The sequence below is a fragment of the Anser anser genome, assembly GCF_964211835.1.
Source record: "Anser anser genome assembly, chromosome: 3".
In the NCBI taxonomy this organism is placed as follows: Eukaryota; Metazoa; Chordata; class Aves; order Anseriformes; family Anatidae; genus Anser; species Anser anser.
Window position 1 is genome coordinate 94067146 of NC_139722.1, and position 22826 is coordinate 94089971.

At 38.4% G+C, this 22826-nt stretch overlaps 1 long non-coding RNA gene across 3 annotated transcripts in view; it reads left to right on the top strand.

Moving 5' to 3' along the window:
* Window positions 1-2928: 2928 nt before the first annotated feature.
* LOC310897958 overlaps window positions 2929-22826 on the top strand; it is a 54703-nt gene continuing 34805 nt past the window's right edge. For all 3 annotated transcript variants that reach the window (XR_014582854.1, XR_014582855.1, XR_014582856.1), the window contains exons 1-2: window positions 2929-3135; window positions 7870-7970. This is a non-coding gene — a long non-coding RNA (uncharacterized lncRNA). The remainder of the gene's footprint in view (window positions 3136-7869; window positions 7971-22826) is intronic.

A 22826-nucleotide genomic window follows, 5' to 3' on the forward strand; every position in this document is an offset into this window, starting at 1 on the left:
TTTGTTTTAGCCTCCCCGACCCAAAGGAAAAAAAAAAAAAATCTGTTCTCAGCTGTGGGTACATGTTTCTCTAACTGTTCAGTGAGAATTACCAATTGAGATATTCATCTGGTCAAAGCGAGCAAATTGGCAAATCCCCATGCACCCTTGTCACGCGAGGGCTGAGCCGGCCAGGCGCACAGCGGGAGGCTGGTGGCTCCAGTCATCCCTGCAAGCCCAGGACCCTGGCATGTCTGAGTGCATGAAGAAGGAAGTTGTTGTGCAACAGAGAGGACAGGGGAAATAATCTACTTGGACAGATTTTATGCTTTGCTCCAGAAAACTGACCAAAATTCTGATCTGTTTTTGAGAGAAAAAGCTCAAGATATTGCCATGGTAGCAATATTTTAGTTGCCTAAACTAGCTTACTGAGGACCCAAATGGCTTTATTTCCTTGAAATATTTCTAAACCTCAGGCAAAGTGGGTCACGTCTAGCTCTCTCTCTCTCTCTCTTTTTTTTTTTTTTGGTGGCAAATCTAATTCTCACTGCCTTCTGCCCCGCTGTGCCCGTTGCACTGTATCGCAATCTGATCCCTCGAGGCGCTGAGTGATTCTCTCAGCACCTTGCCATCAGCATCGCCTCTGTGCTCAGCCTTGTGTGGTGCTTTATGGATAAGGCCTTTGGTGTTTAAGTTCAAGAGTAGTACCATCATGTCACAGGACTGTTTACATATTGACATACTGTCCTGCTTTTGAGCATTTTGAGCAAAAATGCAGAGTGCCTGTGCACCTTTAGAAGCCCAAAATAGGATAAATATTTCTGACTAAATTTAAAATACTTATTATAAGCATGGTGATTATATTTTTATTTCCAACAGATTCAGCTGTAGCAAAAATTTTATATTAGGTTAGGCAGTGTTATGCTTTAACTATCCTCTGTGTGTGTGTAGTAGATTTAAAGTATTTATTTTGGTATATGATCCAGAGATTTTGCCCTCTGCATCCCTTTCATTGTTGTGCTGAAGCCAAACAATGAAACTTGTTCTTTTAAAGCCACAATCTCCTTACTGTTATTTGGAACATAGATTTGTAATAGCTTAATAGAAGGACATCAGTTTCCTTAACAGTCACCTTTTTTTTTCTTCCTTTTTTTTCTTAGGCATTAAATGCGGCATTTTCCAATGAGAGATACTTTTGCAGAAGAACTTTTTGCCAGAAAATGACTGTTAAAACAAGGGGTTTTGTGTGCTTTTTGCTATTGTTTTGTTGTTGTTTCCCTATGCAAAAGCAACATTTGGTGGAAATGTTTACCAAGTCCAAGATGCCTTTTTTTTTTCTTTTTGAGAAAGACTATGTAATAGCAAATTCATATGACTTTATTACTGTAAATTAAACTGTCATTTGTGTGAGTTATTGCAAATATGCAATCTGAAGGTAAAAGCTTGTTTGGATTATTAGGTATACATGTATTTATACACTGTACTTTCAGTTCTCATTTTGGCAAATACAGGCTGGACAGTTAACCTGGATATTTCCAACCCTGGCACTGGGACACATTCCCCCCCTTATGGCAATAGCACATATGGAGTTTTACGAGTCTGCTCTGTCTCTTTATTAATGGGCTTCACCTTTTGCCTCAAGTAGCTGAGGATCTTGATTTTAAATCCAGGGTTTTCAGGTCCAGACCTTGTAGTCAGCCTAGCCAGAGGTGTTCTCATATGAGCCCAAAACCGGTAGCAGAAAAGCCAAGAATCATAGTTTTGTTCTTCAGTGTGGTAATTCTTCTTCCATCTTTACTGAATATCAGTATCTCTTTCTAGTTGTTGTGATAATTAGCGAATCTAAATTATTAACAAGCAGAATTTTTCTATTTCCCAGAGATTGCAGTGTATTTAAGTATATTTATATGGTGGAGAAGGTTTTGGTGTGTCATCTTCAAAAATATGGGCAAATGGATGATTTCTTTGATCCAACAAAAACAGTCACAGAAAGAAAAGGATGCAAAATTCAGGGTGTTGCAAGTTCATTCTCAGAGCTAAGCTGTGGTCTCTTTATTTTACTATTGCCAAGAATTCACGCCAAGTGATTGAGGTTGACCACGTTTTATTACCTCTGTTTTTGCTATTCTACCTTAGTCCTGAGACAAGTGGGAAAATTGTGTCTGAAACTGTCTTTAAACTCTGGACTTCTATATTGTGCATCTTTAATGAATATTGGACATGTTCCACTACTGTGTGCTGCTGTCTGGACCTTAGCTTATTAGACACTGTTTTGAAATCCATAATTATAACCAGATTTGTGATAGGTGACATGCCTCGGTGTACAAAATTTTGTCGTCCTTATTCAGCTGCTTTTCTAGAGGAAATCAATGAATTCAAAACTAGTATTTAGATACTTTTAGTTTTACTTGTTTTGGCCTTCCCTACCCAAGGTGTGAAAAATGGCAATTTCTATATTTCTGGGAAATTAATTTTCAGGATTGACTTTGGGCCAGTAACCTGAAGTGCTAACATAGTCCATATGTCTGATTAGTGAAGGCTGACTGAAAAGTATGAAAGTTCTAGCGAAAGTCCATTTTTTCTGCTCCTTTTGGTAAATTGCAGGATTCCATTATACTGATGATAATCCATGGTTATTCGTGTCTGAACACTGATCCCCAGTGAAGCTGGGATGAAGGTAAAATGCATGGAATTTGTTCTCTATAGGTGCTGATTTCATGCTGAGCAAAAATGCAGTATTTAAAATTTGTTCTCCTGTATTATTTGTCATCGTTCTACCACTCTCTTAAGATTATAATTCCTGCTCAATATTTTCTTTTTAAATTACCTCTCATTTTAATACATGCTTTGTGTTTTCTTAAAATAAATGCTGTCATGCAGCTCTTCTACTTCCTTTATTGAGAAAACAGTAATACCCATATGATGGTGGAAAAAAAATTGAGAGGGAGGGAGAGACAGGGAAAGGAAACAGAAATCATAACCAAAAAGTTTGCACTGATTATTGAAATAGTCAGTGTTCCCTTGGGCTGTGGGGAAGGGAAAGGCACTTTTACAGTGTCTTGGAATATTTTTCTTCTGTACGATTCTGACTTTTCACTGTGTATTTATGCTACAGTGAGAGAGGGGAAGAAAAGAAAAAGAACTCAGAGTTTTACAGTAAGTTTTTTCATTATCTTTTTTAGCAACACTTGCTAGTAACAAGTCCTAGGGAATATTAATATTAAGGTTTATAAAACTGTGGTTCTTGATATTCCTGTGTAAAATTATTTAACAAGAACATCATATTAATACTAATGGTTTCTTCTTCTCTGCAAAAAATTCGTATTTTAAAATGTGCGTAATGTCAGAATGACACTTTTCAATGTAGAATTATTACCCTATTTAGTACTGTGTTATTACTAGCGGGAAATATTTATGGATTTGTAGAAGGCTTCAGTAAGCCTTGAGTCCAGTTTTCAGGGAGGTGTTCAAATGTAGAAAACAGACAAAAAATACAGTGAAAAACTTCAGGGATTAGCTTCTGCACAGTCAGGAGAGACTTCATGCAAGCATGGAGCATTTTCCTAAGTTATTGACAGAGAACTGCAATATTTTAAGAAATTCTGCCTGTCAGAGACTGCTTTTTTCTTTCTGAGCAGACCCACGCTCAAATTTAACTGAAATCAATCTTAGGAATCCCATTTATTTCAAACGACTTTGGGTCTTCTGAGGACAAAGCACTGGCAAAAATTGTTTCATATTTCAAAGCAAACAAAGGGGAGATGCTGTTGTGGCTGTGGAGGTGAGTTATGGACAGCCTGCCTAAGAGAATCAGGCCCCAGGATAGAGAGGGAAAGGGCAGGGCAGCTTTTTTGTCTGCGGCAAGGTAGTGGGTACTGTTTGAAAAATTGACTGCATTTCCCTGACAGACTAAAAAATATGCCATAAAATGTTGTTCAATATTAAAGTATAAGTAGCAGTAATTTACTGAGCTCCCTTTACAAAAAAAAAAAAAAAATTGCAAAGGCTTCCCCGTACAACTGCCAGAGGACTACCTGAATTTGCAATAGTAACATATTTCTACTCTAAAACTGCTACCAATCTTCTGAATACAAGCAATAACTACATATGGACATGTTTAACAAATCAGAAAGAAAAGATTGATTGCTGGCAAATGTTTTGTCTCCAATTATTTTCTCCATAAAAGCTAGAATTCCAGATAAACAGAGTAACCAAATCCCACTGGTTTATCTGTAAGAATACACTGATTTAGAAATGCTATTAAAACTGCTTATTTGAAAATCACCTAACAGTGAAGACTGAAAACAACAGTCTTTTCATATTGGTCTGCTTTAGGGTCACATTTCAACATTTCATAGCAGAGTGCCTTTGTGAGTAAAATATTTAGCGCTGCTTCCATTAGAACTCTGCATTTTAGCTCTATTTCTTTTATCCTCTTTCTTATTAAACGAACCTGATTTTTCATGCCGACAATGCACAAGATGTATTTCTCATGTACAGTATGTATGGCACTTGCTAAATCAGCTCCTGACACACCAGCTAATTTTAACGGGGGAGGCTAAGAGATACACCATTAGTTATTATTTCTAATGTGTTTCTTAATATGAAACTTGTCATTTTCAGCTGTGATGCTGACTCAGCAGTAGGTTTATTTCCAGAATTACTAAAATAACTTTCCTCACAGAGTAACAAGGGACCCATGATTCACTGGTAGAGAACAGTGAAACAGAAGGAGGCCTTTTTCCATCTTCTAATATTAAAAAATAAACTGGTAAGAGTTCATAAAACAGTCCTGGGGAACTTCTAGGATACAAAAAAAAGTGGCAGTAGATCTCATATTTCACAGATGGATTGAACATAACCATATTTTATTTTGGGTTCCATCTTAAATATATAGCTTGCATTATTTTACACATTTAACCAATGTTGCAAAACAAGATTTAGAGGGATCACTTTTTATTTGCTTATACCTACTTCACATATGTCAGAATCAATCACTTATTTAGACAGATGTTTTCTTACTCATACACTGCAGTAAAGTGACATTTTGTACATGTAAACTTTCTTTTGGTTCACAGCATTTAATGACTGCTCTTTCCCATCCCCAGGTTTTTGGGAATATTCAGGTGATAAATACATGATTCAGAAATTGAGAGTGTTCTGTTTTACAAAATACTTGAAAGCCATTTAATTCCAAAGGGGGGCTTTTTTTTCTTCAGGTATTTTTTCAGTTTATTATTATTATTATTATTTATTAATATTTTTTTCTGAAAAAGAAGTGCCTTCCTTTCCATCAGTATTAATAATATTTTAAGAAATGTCTGTTACTCCTCAGCTAATAAATCAGCATAAGGCTTTTGCTAAGAGAATTATATATTGATATGTTTGTGTGTGGGCTTGAACAGGTATATGCATATATACACAAAGACTGCATGTATAAAATGCCCAAATTTGTAAGCACTTATAAAGGAATTAAGATTCTGTGTTTTCTGTTGTCATGAATCTCAGCTAACATTAACCACAATACCTTTTCTGAGCACCCCAAGTCATTTTTAAACCAGGGAGAAAGATGGAAAGAAAATCTCTCTTTTAAAGGGAGTAAGATCCTATGGAATATCTCCACCAGTAAATTTTCATAAAAAGACATAAACTACTATTCCAAGCTGGAGAAAGGTGATAAAAGATTGCCACCACTTATCACCACTTCTAGATAAGGCCAGCCAGCATTTCTCCCAAATGATTCCTAAGTTGCACTAATGGCTTAGCTCCTTCCTCTACGTCCATTTTAAAGCTATCGGAGCTCTTTGGCATCTATGGCAAGGAGCACTGGGGACATGTGTGTAACTTGAGAGAGGGTTGGAGTGAGGGGTCAGACTGCATGGTTTCGGCCTTTCCTCTTAGACCCTGCACAATGCATGGCTGTGAATTCATACCAAGGAGGTGTCTGCTCTTTGGGCTGCCCAGTTAAGCATGGACACGAAGTCCCTTTGCTACGTGGAATATCAGCAAGACACAGGTGGTCCTTGTCATGCTGTCCTCCAGCTGTCTTGCTGGTTGGAGACTGCAGCTGGAGACAGAAGCTGATGCTACGAGAGAAAACTCACTGATAAATGCCAAGCTTTATAATACCCTCTTATTTGCCTTCCCTTCTTCCTGATTCCTCACAGCTTGCTGCTCTTCTTGTGTTCTGAGTATTCCTGAACATCCAAATATGTCTCACAACAAATGTTTCTTAACATTTACAGAGAGCACCCTACCTTTCTGGTAAATATAGACTTACTACTAATAATCAAAACTTTGGACTTTTAAGACATTTTTGTTGGTAGATATGAAAATGCTCTATTTCAGGAGAGCAAAAAAAGCAGTTGTTCAGGCTTAAACATCCTTCCTATCTGTGCTATTCCCCTTACTGCTTCTGTGCTCTCTATTGTCTAGTGGTGAATGCCATCCCAAACTGAAGGCCTGGTGTCCCATAGTGAAACTCTTCAAGCAATTTGCCCAAGCTACCCTATGCCTTGTCTTAGCCTGCTTTCATAACCCTACATAGCACCACTTAGCTGGAATATTACCAAATTTAGTAGCTGAGGCCCTTGCAAACAGAAAAGACCATTAGACTTCTACAGACATTTTCCCATCCAGAACAAAATGCAGTACCCAGATTGGACTCAGCCATCCCACAGAGACAACATGCTTCAGGCTCTTCTCGTCCTTCAAACTGTTTAATAGAATTAAGTCCAAACCTTAATGTCTTTAGAAGAAAAAGCAAGGGTATTATATCTTGAATATTAAGGAGATGTCAGAGCTAAGGGTGGACATACATCTTCACAGACGTTCTCTATAGTGTGTTTATGTTTTCCCTGCCCAAAGCAGCAGACCATCGCTGGTGCGTCTTCTCTAGGAAAGGATATTTTCTTCACTTGTGTTAACAAACTACTGGAGTCAGGACACTCTGTAGCCCTCATACTTATTCATGACAAGTTAACAACAATGGAGTAATTAAGCATGGGTTTTGATGTCTAATTTCAGCAAATATTTCAAACCACCTTCACAGTTAGAACTTGGACTCATGTTAATTGACTTAAGGTAGCTGAATAAATTGAGAAGCACGTGTTGCCAATGCACAGAAGACAATGGGGTCACAGCCCAGGCAGGTATAGCAGTTTAAGAAGTGATTAGCCACTAGCTGATCACTTTTAGTAACCAGACACAAAGAGAAAATGGTTATCACAGTGTAGACTCCCCTCTATGGCTATTTACGTCAGATATAAAGTACTCAGAGCTAGTGTACGGTGCCCACATTGAGGAAAGCAATAGCACAGACATAATTTTGTTCACATGACTAATTTGTAATCAGCGCTATTTATTTTATTTAGGTGAGTGATGTTAATGACTCCTCACCATTGAAGAGTAAGGGTTCAAATTTGGTTTTACCACCAGCATATTAGGTGATGAAGGCAAAACATTTAATCCTGATGTAGTTTTGTCTGTACGAATATGCTTTCCTACTCCAATGTTACATTTTATTTATTAAGCTTACAAAGTTTCAGTGGCAGAACAGGGTCTTATTGTGCATATGCATAAAAGAAAGTGTTCAGAATTGCAGCAGATACTACTACAATCAGAAAAAAAATGTGTCAGTGTGCCCTTTCCTTGCATGTTTATCAGCTGCATACTTTACACACAGAAGTTTTTATGTTATATATTTGCACAGTGTTTTTCTCTGTCAGATTATCATTTTGGCAGTCAATTGTTTATACACTTAATATATTAATAGAGGTTCAGAAAGAAACCACTTAGATATGTTCACTGTTATCCCAGGATATTGTATTCATTTTCTAATAAGTGTCTCTAGTGCACTGGGAACCCTAATCAATGTAAATATTGTTTAAGATGAACATTGCAGTGGGCATACCATGGAGCCAGACCACCAGCAGAGCATTAAACAAGGACAGATGTGAATGCCAGGATAAAAATGAAGACATTCCTGAAGTGTAAGTATGTTACTTATAATATATCTGTTTATAGGAAATGGCCATGAAAAAAAAAAAATCTTCTGGAAAATAAGAATTCCAAATAAAGTCATTATGCTGAGATACTGCAGTTGTATGTTTGCTATAAGAGCTAACAAAGTGCATGATATTTTGGTATCTTGAATAATTAAGGTCTTAGAAACTTAATCTTGTATTAATGGTGTTATTAACTTCACAAAGGTTTAATCACTTTGGAGATTATCTGTGCAGGAACAAAATGCATTTTTTAATTTTATATACAATGTTTTCTGTCGGAGATAGAATCTTTTATAAGATTGGGGGATCTAATTAGGAAAACAGACAAATAGGCTTAGGTTGTCTCACAAGCCATTCTTCAGTTATGAAGTAGAAGTTATGATCTTCAGAGCTAAACCTCTTCTGGTTCTAATCATTTCTAAAGATCATCTGATTCCTACCTCTTGCTCAATGGATTTGCTTTGATTAATTCACTAGCTGCCAATTTTCATGAGCAACCATACAGCATGTTTTTTTACTGATATTTACACACTAGTTTGCTCCTTGCTGGCTTTGTAGTCAGACTGCTTTCTATGCTGCCCTTATCCGGAGATTATGGGTGACATTTGCAAAGGATTTGGAGCCTGCATCACACTGACTATTAATGGTATTTGTACATTTACTGCCTGAGCTGGCAACAGCACAGTCTGAGCCGTACGGGGTAGGCAGGAAGAGTGGTGCCCTCTGGGGTGGGCAAGCAGGGATGGGGATATCCTCTGGGGGAGAGCAGTGCCAGGGAGGGAAGTCTCCCAGGTGAATTGGGAAGGGAACATATCAAGTGATGGATAACCAGCACTGGGGTGCCCTAGAAATAGAACTCAATACTGTTCAGGGGATGCTCAGGAGGACATGATCTCAGAGGTTCTCATACGTCTCAGACAGATTTTCAGAGTGCTGTCCCCAGCAAAACCCAGAGCCAAAGGTCTCAGCCCCTAGCAGATCACCAAGAGCTGAAGCAGCTACTTGCTGGGAGTCCCCAGCGCTGAGCTCTTAGAAGTCCAAAAGCTGTAGCTTTGACCTATATATCTGCGAATGCAACAGGTTAATTTAAGCAAGACACAATGTTTGATGGCTGGGTGGATATCAGGTTGTCATTACTGCAGAGTTCTTGGTCAGACCCTGATTTAGCTTCAATATTGATTTCTCAAATAGTAATGGTAGAGAAGCTGTTGGAATTAGCCTATTAGATTACTGTCTGAGCCAACACTGATTTCAAACCGAGGTGATTAAACAGCACAGTTTGGGATGGGTCAGCAGAATTTATTGTTTATTGTTTTCTATTTTATAGCAAAATCAGCTATGATAGCAGTGTTCTAAAATGCGATTAGCACAAATACTATTGTTGTTTGACATGGCATATCAGATGTAATGATTTCCATCCCAGTTCTACAGCTTTGCTTTCTTACATTCATGATTGCATAATTGAAAGCAGCAGCTTTATCTTTCCTCTGCCTTTGGTGGAAGTCATTCAATAAATAGTACCAATTACACTACAGCTTAGAAATGGTCTGATGTAAAAGGCACTGCATTTACTAGCCCTCATTCAATGCAAGAATACTCTGTACTGAACCAAGACATTACATTTGCTTTTAAGAAAACAACTGGAAGTATGCAGAGTGCGTGTCAATATTGAAAGCACCATGTAGACTGCAGAAAAATCACTTAATGCCTGAGTTATCCTGTATTCTGTATCACCCTGCTGGGTGGTTATTCATGTCAAGTATAGGGTTTAATATTAAGAGCAGTCACTGGACTAAAAGGAAAAATATGTTTACTGCCATCAGAACTTATTTTGCATTTGCCCAAAAGCCTACTCTTACAAGCATGGGTTGTTTTGCCAGAATTTAGGGAAAGCAGGATTGAACCCTAAAAATGACTTGCTGTTAGAAAAATATCCCCCTTTCCTCAAAAACACATACTTATGATTGACCATATGCATGCGAGTATTTCCATGACTACAGAAGATATTGATTGGTCCCAGTGGGACTGCTCATGTGTATAAACGCTTGAAGGATCAGGTTCTAATTTTGCTCAATATCAGAGCTAATTGCTGTAGATACTATTGACAAAAACTGGAGGTTGTCTCTTAGCATGGTAGCTGAGGATGTTCCATGAAGTTTTTTCATGAGGTGATTTATTACACATTCACTTTTTTAAAACAGTCCAAATGCAGTCAGTAACTATTTATACAATTAAATTTAACAACTATGAAATATGTGTTATGGTGCCAGTTTGAAACATATTCCTAATAGCTAGTTTTATATATGATGGACCACCAGGAAGCTGTCATCAGAATAATACCGTGCCTTTTATGCATTCTCTACATTTCTTTTTAGTTAATAGACTGTTTAATAATACTCTAGTCAAAACTGAACAATAGAGATTAATGATTTGATGTAAGAATACTTCAAGGTAAAAACTAAATGTGTATAAATTTCCAGTTGGTGATACACTGTGAAAAGCTCTCAAGCATGTAACAAAAAGTTCAAGAACTGTTTTAGAAAAGCACCATATATAGAGAAGGTGTGAAGGGTGTATGTTGTGAAGTATATCACCATGAAAGCTTTTTCTTTCCGTGGGAAAGGTACTATAGACACACACACAAAAAAAAATGTTTCTTTCGGGGAACACCTCAGAGTTTAAAAAGAGACCAAAAAGTGACCTAACCAGAAAACAAGAAATGTGGTGAGAAGGAGAAGAGAAAAAGGAGAAGATATGTTTCACTTTTTTTTTTTCTCAGTTAATCTTGCACATGAAAATTTCTCTGTTGCAGACACTGCATGACACAGCAATGTCATATTTTTCTTTCATGCTCTTGATTTACTGGGCTCATAAAATGTAAGACCAGAAGCTATTCTTAATATGGACTCATTCTACCACTAACACATGCAGGCTGCTTTTTGTCTTCTTGTCAATGCACAAGAACCTCACTCAGTCCATTTGTAAAACAGTATAAATGCTGCCTGCAAAAGGGAAAAACAATTGTATAAAAGGCTGAAACATCGATTCCTGGATTAACAGCTCTCAGCTTGTGTTTGTTTTCCTCGGGGTGATCCCCTGAAAATGCATTTGGAAGAAAGCAATGGGGGAAACAGAGAAAGTCCGTTTTGAAAGCACCATTGCGTAGGTTGGTAGACAGTTCCACCTCCCGCCAAATCACCAGTGCTGCCGTTTTCAGCATCAGCCAAAGCTCTCCTCCATGTCCAACAGAGCTGGCCAGATATGTGCTAACAGTGCAGGCACAATTCTGCTGCCCTGGCTTCTCCCCACTGGTACACAGCAGCCCTGAGGACCACTGCCTATGCCCAGAGTGCCCAGAGATATTTTCCCCAAAAGAGCTGAGCAAAAACCCTTGCTATTGAATTATCAGCAAAACACTACTGAATTCAACAAGAATGGGAACGGGAATGGGAACAGGAATGGGAACAGTCTTTACCATGGCTATTGGCTTTGCAGCCACTTCCAGTAGGCAGCACAGGTCCTTCTGGCAGCAGAAGCCAGCTGATACGCTAAACTATGCTAAAGTAGTGTTTAGAGAAATAGTAATTACTAACATCCTCTCCCAGTCAAGCCGACACTAACCAGGCCTACTGCTAGGTGTGTGTATATACATACTCACACTCAATAGATAAATAGATACGTGCATATACCCCAGGAAAAATATCTCTCAGTAAGGTGACTAGGTCTTACTTTAAATCAAGTACTTGACACTAATAAAAACAATGTATTCGGCCATAAGATGTTGCATACTGACTGGCTGCAGGGTAAGTCGGTATTAAATAAGTCTTTATTTTCTGTTTTCTCTGTTGTTTGTTCTATATCATAAGTATTCTTTGCATCTTTCCAATCATTTGTAAACAGACCCTTAAAAATGTAAGCTTATTATATTCTTTGCTTGAAATGAATACAATAGAAGGAAATAGAGTGGAATTTTGGCAAGAATTGCATGCATTCATGTTCTGTGGTTTTAAAATGACCCAAAATGCTGACAATTTTACTTGAAGACTATATATCATTACTTCCTCCCTTCTCATAAGGGATTTTACTATGCAAACTGTTTTGTCTGATTTTTTGTAAAGAATTACTTGTAGGAGATAAAATTGTCAAAGATATCCACGTGACTTGGGAGATTACCAAACTGATTAAGTTGCCAAAGTACCTTTGTCAGAGGGACAAAGTCATGTAAATTATTTTGATGTTTTGAAAATTTTATCTTATGCACTTACCCAATAAATTTCCCTATGATTTTAGAAAGGCTATAAATCAAATCAGCAGCTTATTTACAATAAATGTCTATGTATAAAAAAAATACTGTTTGATGATCTGATGCAGCAGTCAAATGTTAATTAGGAAGAAAATTCTTACTAGGCCATCTCATTGCCTGAAGCCGTTTGTTGCTATTCTTCCTAGTGGAAAGTCAAGTACTGGAAGTTAATATAAACTGTGCACAAACAAAAGTGTTGATAGCTAACTTAAAGATGCCATAAATAGAATTATGTACGTAACATTTCTTTCTGGCTGCATTTGTTAGAGTATTGCTTTCTGTAGAGGAAAAACAGTGAATGATTTTACAAGAACAGAGTTAATTTTAAAAACATATCTGCATGAAAATATTTGTTTTTCTGTGGGGTTGATTTTGCTTTCACTAGGTAGTCAATCCTGCAAGATGCTGAACAGCCAGTCCCCATTTCAGCACAATGGTTAAATGCACATTTAACTTTAATCCTATCGGTTTTACTGAAATCACAAATTTACTGATGTCAGAAAGAAAATTCAGCAGAGCTGTATTTTAGAAGCAAGAAACTCAGTGTTCATTGCAATTTACTCAGAGGAGAGTAAGTGCCCTGCTTTACAGTTAGCATCTGAGTTAATTCCAGTCAAAAAGAACTAAAGAATAGTATTTTCCTCCTGTCTTTCATTGCATGTTTCTTTGCATTTCTAATACAACATTTAGGGCCTAATTTTGCAAATATTTTTCTACATGAGTAATTCTCCTCCTCTGATAAATACTATTGAATTCACTAGGGCTATATTCAAAAGCAGAGTTACTTATCTGGGCAAATGTATGCAAGACAAGGCTGTTAGGCAGCTCCCCATGACAATAGAGAAGAGAAAAATATGCTTGTGGGACTAAGGCCTGAAGGATTGGGCCCATAGCCAGTGACATTATAATATTTTTTTTTAATAACAAGGAAAACCCACGCATGAGTGAAACCATATGGAAAACTGAGTTAAGGTGAGGAGGTTTTAAATAATGCTTATTTATCATTTTGAAAGAAAAAAAAAGTTCTGTTCCTGCCTATTGCATTTAATACTTTAAATGTAGGGACTGATTCTGTGGCCAAAATTCCTCTCCTTGTCAGGGGGGAAATTATCTGCCAGACTGCCACAGGATCAGGCCCTGAAAAGTCATTGCAAGCTTATTGGCAAAGCTTGCTCACTTCCACCTCCTTATTTTCTGTTTTTCCTATATCTGTACAGGAAGAAGATGAAAAGTTAAGCTAAAATACATTAACTAATATTGGTTTATTAATTGGAGAATTTAACTTATCCCTCTAGCTGTTCATCTGAAATTAATTAAGTGTGTAGAATTACAAGGTGGGTGTACCACAGGCAGCAGTCCAGGCTCAGGTTAATCAAAAGAGCACATGTTGAATGCATACAATTTAGTTAAGGTTAATCCAGTGAAGATGATCCCTCGCTGGTCCTAATTACTCTAGGTGATAGATTGTGGAATGAGAAAATAGGAAGGAAGGGAAATTTTGTCCTGCTGGTCTACCAGGATTTTCTAATTAAATTTAGCAGGCTATGCACAAGAGCAAATAGTTTCAATTTAAAGAGAAGACCACACTGCAAGGGTGCTTATCTGACATGAACGTAAGGAGCTTTGAACTAAAATAACTAGGTACCATAAAGTAAAAATAGAAAAGTTAAAGCTGGCCATTGTGCCTTTATGTGCTTTCACACATCATGTTTCTGCGAGCTTCAGACTGTAGCTGTTGTGTTGGAATTGTGATGCTGCTTTTTATTGCTTGAGTAAAGGCAATGGCACATTAAAACAGGCCTACTCTGTTATTTCATTACCCTCACTGAAAGACCAAGTATCAGTATGACAAAGCTAATTTTCCATAGAAATATATTGGTGTTGTGTTAGCTAAAGCCTTTTCGTTTAATCTTGTTTCATTATGTCAATCCAAGAGAAAACAAAGGTGTTCCTAGGACCATTTGATTGCATGTTCTATGTTCATTACATCATTAATTTGTGTCGTGTTTTTTTTTTTTCCTACCATATTTGTCCTTTTTTTTTCAGCTTTGAAGGAACCTAATGAAAAGTTTTTTTTTCTTTGTTTGTTTATGTGTCTTGATTTTTTTTCCAGGCATATACATGTAAAAGTTGTCAAATAATTTGCCCTATTTTTCAGGTTAGTGATATATTTCTGCTCAAGTGGAGGTATCTGTTTCTGATTTATTAACATTTGATCCCCTAGTTTCCTGCCATTGATCAAGACTAATACTCAGCTCAGCTGATGAGTTTTATATGAAATCTGATATTGCAGGAAAAGAGAAAAGTTAGTACCATTTTTAATATTTTTCTATTTCAAGTTTTCCAAGAGCATGAAGTGCACACATAACGCCTGACAATATTGGGCAGTATTTATTCTTACCGGGTTTCCCTGGGATAAAAATTTTTGGAAGTAAAACAAGTATTTATCAATAGAACAGATGTTTGCTCGGTGTCATTCACATCCTGTAAACTGTATATACATTTACACCCTACCGCCAAAACATGGTTTCACCCTACTACTGACCGTCTGTCTGCCATTCAATCTCTAGTTAAGTCACGGTCAATAAGGTCAACTCTTTGGCAACATCTGTATTTGATCAGTTCACACAAAATAGGAGCCTTCCTAATGCCTGACTACCCTGAAGTATTTTAAGAGGCAGCGTATTACAATAGTTGATTCACCACTGCTGTAGACTCCGCACTTGGAAGATTTTGCCTCCTCTGTGGAACTGAAATGTGAAGATTAAAATCCTTTCTAGCAAAATAAATCTCTGAAATGAGTGGGTTTAGAAGTCACGTAGTTTCTAGACTGACAAGAAGCATTTAGCAGTTTCTCTCCCTGGGTCCCTTGGCGTAGGGATTTGGATTTGTGATATTTTATATTTTAACCCTGTTCTGCACAAGGATTATGTTTAAAGCTCATTTAGGTTGTTGCAGAGATGAGAAATAAACATGGAGAAAAAAATATATCCATAATTTTATTTCAAAAAACACCAGTGAGTATTAATACAGCAAATGGTATCTTCTAGATATTTCCACATTCTGTACAGGCAACAATTTCAACAAGTCAGTGTACTTTTCTTCAAATGAGTGAATATAAATTCTTCCTTCAAAGAAAGCAAAATATGCTGGGTGGAGTCCCAGCACTGCTGAAACTGGGAGGGACAGGATGTGACCACTGTGTTGTTTCAACTTTGGGAGCTACTTTAAAACACAGCATTACAGCTGTGATTCTAGGCACGATCCTGCTGGTGCCACTTCACTGACTTTCTTGGGTTTAGAGCAAATGAGAATAAAATCTGACTTCTCAGAATGGGGCTGTGGGACTGTTATTACTATTATTATTATTTTGTTTGTTTTATTGTTTTTTGGGGGGGGGGGGGGGGAAGCATTTTATTCTTGAGAAACTCAAATGACCAAAAAAACAGTGGCCTCTGATGCTGTTATGTTTCTACACTACTATATCTGGTGTTGCCAGCAGATGACCATACGTTAATAAATAAGGCTGCCGGTACTCTGATTATACTGCTGGTCATCCTCGTTACGTTCAACACCGAGGAAAGCCTGACATGGTTTCTAGCTGCTGGCTGTTGCAAAATGGGCAGGGCAGCAAGAGCACAGCAGTGTCCTGAAGCCAGCCCTGGGGTTTAAAAGGTCCTTATGATAGGACCAGGCTGAGCAGTGCCATGGGCAAGGGGTCAGCAGAGCTTTTTGGGACTCACATAACAAGAGAAAGACTTTTTAAACGATTTTAATGATGGGAGTTTGGTGCACACAAGCTGCTGCTGAGAAATTAATATTTATGTTTGTTTTTCAATACTAATCCACTTTTGTTTACTTTCTGTCAGGCTGAAATATTGATGGAAATATTTCACTGAAAATTATACAAAGGAGCAGTTCACCTAGATCAAATTGAAGGCACTGGGAAAAGTTGGGATAAGATCTGAAAGCATCTTGAAGCAGTGAAATCAATGCATTATCTGATTCTGTTTTCTGTGTAACTTTGCTTCTCTCAAAAGCTCTGCAAAATTCAGAAGAAGCTTGTCCAGGATGCAAGGGTTTTGTTTGTGGTCTGTTCATAAACAGCAAATCCAAACCAAGCTAATTGTTGTGGATGATGGAATGGCTGATGTAGGCTGCTGTAGTTATCCCAGCACAGAGAAAACGTAGTTCAGGTCTTATCCCTCTCGTTAGCACTACTTGCATAGCGTTGATATAATTTTCCATCTAGTGCTTATTTGTATGGTGTGTTAAACATATCTTAGGTTTTCCCAACTTTTTGGTTTGTTCTGTAAATCCACCTTAATGGTTCTGTTTTAAAAATACAAACTTTTTTTGTGTTCAGAATTTCTTTATTAGGAATGACTGGGAAATTGATATACCATGACCTTGAGTTTCAGTAACTAACATTTTGAGCATTTAAAAGTTTGGGGAAAGGAAGATTGAGGTCCTCTTCTAATTAGTCAGGGAAAAAATATTGGGGGATTTTCTGTTTAGAGTAAACAGAGTGTGGTTTTATTGACTTGGTTGATGGACTATTACTAAAATAAAAGTATTAAATGAAATCAGAATTGTAAAGAAAACTGTAGGAGAAAGCCCAATGACAAATTAGTTGCAGTCAAGGCAATGGCCATCAAAGCTAACAGCAAGCTAGACTTTTACTTCCCTAAAACCTGTGCCCAGTTCTGTCCAGGTTAAGGTGGTTGTTGCTTCTGTAACTGATTGCTGCATCAGGCTTCAGGCCCCAGGGGATGAGCTGGGAATGTGCGGAAACCAGATGACTCATCACATGAGAGATTTCCTTTATTAAATATCCCCAAATCAGTAGCCTAAGAAATTAATGCAATTTTCGGTATATAAAATCCACTGAGGTATCGACGAATTATCTTTGGAGAACTTTTTCTTCAAACACTATCAAATTGGCTTTATTGATTTTTTTTTAAAGTGACTAAAAACTAAGGGACACTAAAAAGATACTAATGGTGACTGGGAAATGGACGAACTGGCAGTGTGTGTCACATACAGGATATTTCCTGTTTTTTTGTTGAATGTTTTCAATAAAGCACAGAGGAAGAGAAAGGGTGCTGGGCAATTTTAGTAACAAAGAGGAAAGTCACTGACAGTCCTATTTTCAGAACCCTTATTCACATTCATTTGAAGGAGCTGCAACACCAAAGACAGAGGTAATAAAAGTGGAAGTAGGGTGATTAAAAATATGGAGCTGGAGAATAACAGTGACATTCATGGGAAAATGTAACCCAGTACACCCAGGGAAACGTAATTTGAAACACAGACATTCAAAGGGAGGGAGAATCCTAGAAAGCAGCAATGCTGACAGAGACCTCGGGGTCAAATTAGACATGAATTTGCAATATGATACGACAGCATGACCAGCCAGTGCAGTTGTGCTGTACACATAGAGGCACATCTGGGAACATGAAGGTCATCCTCCTTCCTGATGTGACCCTGACCACACCAAGACCAGTGTCTCAGCTCACTGGGAAGAAATGGAAAACCAGGGAGAGCTGAGGAAGGAGGAGAGTGCTGGGTGACGTAGAATGTCTATGGGCAGAAATGTAATAAAAACGCCCACTGCACTGAGCACTTTCCTAAGAGTGGTGGCACCAAGTACCTCTGCATTTGATCTGAAATGTTTGCAGGAGGCTGCAGTTTACCTTCTCCTTGTGCGCAGAACTGCCCTGATGTGAGCCACAAGGTGCCTCACTGCCTGAAAATCAGAAAATCAACAGATGTTGTCTCTGTGTCCTTAGCCAGCTTCCTGCTCTGACTGGGAGCCTGCAGACCCCCATGCTATGGGAAGGTCTGGCAGGACCTGCAGAATCTGACCCCTAGAAAGCAAAGGCACAATCCTCAGCTTGGTGATTTTTGCAGACTGGTGGGAAGAGGCGTGGCCACTCTCCTTGCAGAAGGTACCCACCTGATCCAAGCAGTCACCAGCAAGACATAAGACATATGCAGCTCTGCCAGAGGAGGTCAGACCTTCTGCCTCAGGACCTTCCCTTTGGGCCAAGGGCACAGGCCACCCCACACACCCCTTGTTCAGCTGCATTTCAGAGTGGGGGCATGAGGATGACCCTGAGCACCAACAAGGCATCCCCGCTCCTGGTACCCACGCCAAGGCTGAGTTGCATTTCACATTGATGATCTGATGAAACATCAAGAGCAAGGGGACCAATCCTACTAGCAGAAATAAAAATTCAAGACTGCTCCCTTCCACCCTCCAATAACATTTGTTTCATCCAAAAATGGTAGAAAAAGCATTTAAATTGAGTGAACATTGAAACCTGTACCTCTTGGGAAAACTACGTCTAAAATGGCTCATCAGTTTGTACCTGTTGATAAACGTTTTGAGACTCTCTGGTCTAATTTAATGACTCTCAGTAGAAGACAGATGCATCAGGATAACATGCATGACACAACCCACATTCCCATCTCCCTTACCCTATGTCCCTCCAGTTACTCATTTGCTCTCCTAAAGAGACACACAGAACCCTCCTGAGTGCAAAGGAAGCTCTAAGGCTTGGTGCAACAGTAGGGAGCTGCCTCAAGGGTCAAGGCACAGTCCTTAGTATCCTGCATGGGGAAAAAAAAGCAGTTCTCAATCTTTTGTGCTACAGTAAGTTTTAAAATGTTTGTTTTTCAAAACTGTTCTGTCAAAGAACCAAAAAGAGAAAAAAGCCGGTCAATACTTTTAATCTAGTCTTGCTTCTTACTTTCTGATGTATGTATCTCTACCAGTAGCAGATATTTGGGTATTATGCAGAAAGAAAAGGAAGAAAGAAAGGAAGAAAGAAAGGAAGAAAGAAAGGAAGAAAGAAAGGAAGAAAGAAAGGAAGAAAGAAAGGAAGAAAGGAAGAAAGGAAGATAGAAAGGAAGAAAGAAAGGAAGAAAGGAAGAAAGGAAGAAAGGAAGAAAGGAAGATAGAAAGGAAGATAGAAAGGAAGAAAGGAAGAAAGGAAGAAAGGAAGAAAGGAAGAAAGGAAGAAAGGAAGAAAGGAAGAAAGGAAGAAAGGAAGAAAGAAAGAAAGAAAGAAAGAAAGAAAGAAAGGAAGGAAGGAAGGAAGGAAGGAAGGAAGGAAGGAGGGAAGGAAGGAAGGAGGGAAGGAAGGAAGGAAGGAAGGAAGGAAGGAAGGAAGGAAGGAAGGAAGGAAGGAAGGAAGGAAGGAAGGAAGGAAGGAAGGAAGGAAGGAAGGAAGGAAAAGAAAGAAAGAAAGAAAGAAAGAATATATCCTTGAAATTCGACTGGGAGTTGTTGTTGCTAACACAAGACCATGTACGAAATTGCAATTGACAGTTTATAAGGTCAAAAGTTTTTTCTTCAATATCAATGCAGAGATCTGAAATGTAAGTTTAGAGATGAACAATATAAAATTCTAATAATGTCTATCAAAAATTTTCCATATAGATGTGTAGATCATGTTTGCCTATTTGGAAGCACAAATAATATCCATGAGAAGCCAATGAGGTTACCAGAATTCCAAAGCAGGCTACATATTTTAGGTCACTGAGGTCTGATGAGAGGAATTATGGTGGGTTGATTTTCATTTTATTGCTGTTAATAAGAAAAAAAGCTTAATGGTTCAAAGCCAAGCTGAAGCATGAAAAGATTTTTTATGTGCAGCCAAGTTATTAAGATTGTGAAATAATATTTTATCCATAGATGGCCAATTATGCTAGCACAGACTGAAAAAAATAGAGTTAGAAACATCTTTTCTTTGTTTGTCCTTGCCTCGCCTTGCCTTCCTTTCCCTTCTCTTCTCTCTCCTCTTACCTTCCTTTCCCTTCCCAAATAATGTTTTTTGCCAGGTCCTCCCTCCAGCTAAATACATTTATGTACAACCCTGGGTGTGACCAAGAGCATAATTTGGCATGAGCTCTGTGAATTACAGATGTTTCTCCACTTACTCAATCTTTCTCCAAGCTCAAGAAAAAGTTAATTAGGTGATGTACACTAAATTCAAAGTTTTGAATGCTGCTTTTTTCCATTGGTGGATGATTTTTATCTGGAGAATATAACAGCTAGTAGACAGAGAGATGAATGGCCAGCTATTACCAGTTTCTACACAAGTGGTATATTCTATGATTGTCTGACAAATTTAATTTGGATAATTCACCAGAAGACTAATTAAAAACCCCAAATAATTTGCACTAGATCCACTAGTTTTAATCTCCGCCTTAGAGATCATATTTCTTTCTGTCAAGCGACAGTATTTAACTAAATTAAATGAAATCCCACTCCATTACTGCTGAACTGAAGAAACCTTAACCCAGTTTATTTTTCTGTTATGCAGGCAGAATCCTAACTTGGCTGTGCAATGCCTGTTCTGGAAAATGAAGTCCAGAAACTCTCCAGATAACATTTTGCCCTGAGCTTGCGCTGCTAAAATACAATGGAGAAGCAGAAAGGAATGGGGGAGAGAAGCTACAGGTCCCTAGCACTTCCCAAGGGCTATGCAAAGACAAGCTCATTACTTCCCAGATGGATGCAAAGACATAAATGAGTGCTGTTGTGAGAAATGGTGTTGCTAGTAGTTCTTTTTGTTTTTTTCAGGCACCTAAGACCTAGACCTGCAGATTATGTGACCTTTTTGGCTTGGTTCCCCATGTATGCAGGTTTGCAATCACAGCTTTTTTAGCTGCTATCCTAACTGCCGAGTCTCCTGATAATTCTCATGGTACCCTCAATGCCATCTTCCGCAAATTACTCTCTCTGGACTGCCCTGCCTGTGCCCTTTTGACTTTAATGAGCTGCTGCAGAGGGATAAAGGTCACACCTCATAGAGTGGTCACAAGAGCTTGTGAGTGTGCGTTTATTACTTCTTTGGTTGCCAGGAAGGCAGGAGACTATGACTGCGGAAGCCATGTGATGGGCTGAATGTGATGTATCATCATCCATCAAACAAGTGGGGAAACTTCTCTCTAATGCCAGGCAGAAACATAGCATTAATTAAAGAGAGCATCTTTTTAATTTAATTACACCCTCCACAAAATGGGAATAAGATACCCACCATACTGTTGTTGATATGAAGGTTAATTCCCTAATACCTGCAAAGGGCTTTCAGAGCCTCATTTAAAAGGTTTTAGGGATGCTGCAGTTGTTTTACTTCAGTCCTGTGCTTGTAAGCTAGAGGAATTTTTTTTCTTTCTTGTATCTTCCTAGGTACAAACAGCATCTTAAGGAAAAAGAACATGAATTTTAAAATAAAAATCTCATTGCTTTAGAGCTGTTCTCAAGACTTTCAAGGCCATGTCAGGGTTTTTTATACACTCCCTTGAGATGTATGTTTGTATTTTGATATGCAGATACCATGTCACTCCTCCTGCAATAGATACCCTGTTGTCCTTGAAAGACAAGCCACAAAGGCCACCATGGGAGTGTGGCGACACCACTACCTCCACCTTCAGTCTCCACAAACACCCTTTGCCTCCAGCCTTTCTCCCGGCCCCTGGAAAGCTCTAGAGAGCAGCATGGCTTCAGGCAATGCCTGAAGGTCAGTGCCTCCTCATCACCAAAGGACCAAACCTTGACACCAAGCTACTTTAAGAAAAGGAGCCTGCATTTTTATTCATAGTGTATTACCTGAAATAAGTTAGTTTGGGCCTTGAAAGCCTTGACATCAGCTCAAAAATCATGACACTTTTATTAGTGAGAAGTACATGGTCAGATGATATCAGTAGCAAAAGCCAGATATGTTGTGCAGTAGGGCCTAGGGTCAGAGTTTGAAGGTGCGTTGTCATTAGCTCACTGGGGAATAAGATGCTTGTACATTTTTAAAAATCTGTCCCCAGATGTTTTCCCAGTACTACAGATCCTTTTCCATACTGTGAGACATTATATGACAAAGAGGAATTTGTAGCCCTCCTTCCTACTAGCCATAAGCAAAGGGGAGGTTGTCATGGTCTGGTGGAGACCCAGTGAGGCGACTGCTGTTTCATGTGATCTACAGCATCCCATACCTGCTTGGCAGGTGAAACTTTATGAGGAGAGAGCCTGACTCCACTGCAAATTTGGGAATGTAAGGGCTTATATCTGTTTTATCTATCTGTTGTTTCTTTCAAGCCTGTATTTGTTCCTCAGTATTCCACTGTCACATCCTTTTAATATATGTGTGGAAATGACTTATTTTCCAAAATATTGGTGTCAATATTAGCTGGGAGATGGTGAGATTGTCAGAGGTTTTGTCACAACATCAATTGTCAGATTTTATCAGTGTTAGAAAAAAAACAAGTCAGGAAGAATTTCATTGCCTAAGCTGTTTTGTCTTAGCAGCTTGTTTTTCTTTGATTCACTTTTTGTACTGAAGTTCCTCTTTCCTGTGCAAATCCTTCACTTGAGTTGTTTAAAGCATTTCACTTATTATTTTTTTGTTGGTGGTGGTGGTGGTGTTTTTTTTCTTTGTGCATTCATTCAGGAAACATTGCAGTTCTTGATAGACTGTGCTGTTTTTTTTTTTTTGTCTCCAGAGGTTTCTTTTGAAAATAAGGAGGAAAATAAT